This window comes from Trachemys scripta, chromosome 24 (assembly GCF_013100865.1).
Source record: "Trachemys scripta elegans isolate TJP31775 chromosome 24, CAS_Tse_1.0, whole genome shotgun sequence".
Lineage (NCBI taxonomy): Eukaryota > Metazoa > Chordata > Testudines > Emydidae > Trachemys > Trachemys scripta.
Genome location: NC_048321.1, coordinates 1,338,611 through 1,341,480, shown reverse-complemented (window position 1 = coordinate 1,341,480; position 2,870 = coordinate 1,338,611).

The following is a 2,870-nucleotide window of genomic DNA, read 5'->3' as shown; positions in this document are numbered from 1 at the left end:
CCCCCCCCCCCCCCGCTCCTGCTCCTGGCACCTGGTCCTGCAGGTTTCCTGGTCCTCCTCAGTGCCCAGGATGTATTGCAGTGCGGGGCTTAATACATGGGGAATTTCCTGGTTAAGCCTTTCTCTAGGTGCTGCTTAACACATAGCTGTCTGTCTATGCCTCGCACCACATGGGTCAACAATCAGTGAATCCCTCTCTCTAGACAGGGCCAGCTCCAGGCACCAGACTGGCAAGCAGGTGCTTGGGGCGGCCGCTCCGGAGAGTGGCGGCGCCTCCAGGTATTCGGCGGCAATTCAGCGGACGGTCCCTCACTCCCGCTGGGAGCAAAGGACCTCCCACCGAATTGCCACCGCCGATCGCAATCGCAATTGCGATCGCGGCTTTTTTTTTTTTTTTTTTTGGCTGCTTGGGGCGGCCAAAACCCTGGAGCCGGCCCTGTCTCTAGAGAAGGAGTAAAGGAAAGAAAAGAGACCCTCAGGCTGCCAGTGTGGTGACTGAGTAGGGAAAGAGAAAAATCAGAGAGGAGGCCTGCGAAAGGTGCAGCAGAGAGGAGCCAGAGCCCTGTCTCAGCGCAGCAACAGAGGCCATAGAGCAAATGACTCTGTCAGTGAAGTTTGATTTTGGCAACTCAGGCAGCCGTAGATCTGAGCAATTCTGGCTTCTGGTTTAACAGAAAAGCACAAGAATACCAGGTAAATTCTCTGATATTTGCCATGGGTGATGCTTCTGCTGCTGTCCTATGTGCCCTCCCCATCACTGATAAGGAAAAGAAAGAACACTCCAAAGTGAAAGAGGCTTTTGATGTCCAGTTCATAGACAGACAGAACATTATCTAGGAAAGGGCCAAGTTTAATAGGAGGTGACTGGAAGAAGTGGGGACAGCTGAGACTTTTATTACTGCAGCTAATAGTCTTGCTGAACATAGTGGATGTGGAATGTTAAAAGGACTAATAAGAGACCGGATAGCTGTTAAAGAGATAAGGTGTGGAAAGTAATATCTTTTACTGGACCAACTACTGTTGGTGAGAGAGACAAGCTTTCTTGATTACACAGAGCTCTTCTTCAGATCTGTTGTTGGTATCAGAGACAGCAGTTTCAGTTAGACCCAGGTCTCACACTGGCAAAATTTATAACAAAAGTGAGAATGCAGGGGACCATAAAGAAACAGCAATGTGACTTACATGCTAGCTACAGAGGGAAGACTGTATCAGACAAAATTGACATAGTAAAGAGAACGACAGAAATGTGAAAGGAGCTGTCAGTAGGGTGACCAGATGTCCCGATTTTATAGGGACAGTCCTGATTTTTGGTTTTTTTTCTTATATAGGCGCCTATTACCCCCCACCCCCATCCTGATTTTTCACACTTGCTGTCTGGTCACCCTAGCTGTCAGACACATTTAAAATAAGAACAGTGCACAACCAGAGAGTAGGAGAGCAAAGAACCCAAATAGGAGGGAAGTTTACGAAAGCTATGGAAGATGTGCCAAGACACCAAGTCATAGCTGGATGCAGTGTGATCAACTAAAGAGGGAGACTGTAGAAGGTGCCACAGAATGAGACATTTTACAATAGCACGCAGGTTACCAAGAGCAGTGGAAACAATCCAAAAGGAAGTGTTATCACCAGATGACAACGAGCCCATACTTCTAGGGAGTATATCCTCAATAGAACAGACAGCATCTTGGTACACAGGAATGAATCTAAACAGTCAAAGCCTTACATTTAAATTAATGGAGATATCCTATCTTCCTAGAACTGGAAGGGACCTTGAAAAGTCATCAAGTCCAGCCCCCTGCCTTCCCTAGCAGGACCAAGTACTGATTTTGCCCCAGACCCCTAGTGGCCCCCTCAAGGATTGAACTCACAACCCTAGGTTTAGCAGGCCAATGCTCAAACCACTGAGCTATCCCTCCCCACAAAACTGATACTGGGGTAGAAGTCACTGCAATTCAAATATATATATATTTGTTGGAGATCTTTAAAAACTAAATAAAATTCTGTGTAGGGTTAGTAACACTACATTCAGTGTTTATGGCCAGTGGCTTGGGAAACTGGAGAAAGGCCAGAAAGTTCTTCAACAAATAATATATGTAATACAGCGACTGACAACTTCCCTAGTAAGGTTATCAGCAATACAAGCACTATCTCTAGAAGAGAAAATGGAGTGTATTAATGGCAAAAAGCAAACTATTTACACGTCTTCACAGGGCTAGAAAGCTCTCAGGGGAGAACAACAAAATAAAATTGGTGCCATCAGTGACTCCCTTTGCTTTCACAGTCTCATGCCACATTCCTTTACCCTTACTAGGGAAAGTCAAGGAAGAGTTAAAGAGAATGGAAGATATGGGGGTTATTTCTCAGATAGAAGAACCCATTGACTGGTGCGTGGGGATGGTTGTAATATCAAAGTCCAAAGACAAAATCTAGATTTGTGTGGGTCTGACATAACTTAATAACAGCATGTGTAAAGAAAGGCATGTGCTTCCCACAGCTAATCAGCCATTAGCTCAGTTATCAGAAGCCAAAGTCTTCTCAAAGTTAGATGCTACAGCAGCCTTCTGGCAAATCCCCTTGGTAAAGAATCTATACCATTAACTATGTTCATCACCTGGTTTGGAAGGTACAGCTTCAGTCATCTTCCGTTCAGCATATCTTCAGCACCAGAACATTTACAAATGAGAATCTCTCAGACTGTGTCAGGTTTGCTTTGCCATCCAGATAATGTGTTTGGTATATCATAGAATCATACTGAGATGTTGCACTCCATATGCTTTATGGAAATATGCTTATGAATATGACATAATTGGAATTTGCTTAATGCTAAATACCCCTTGTATGGTATCATTAGAAAGCTTGTAATCTATTGA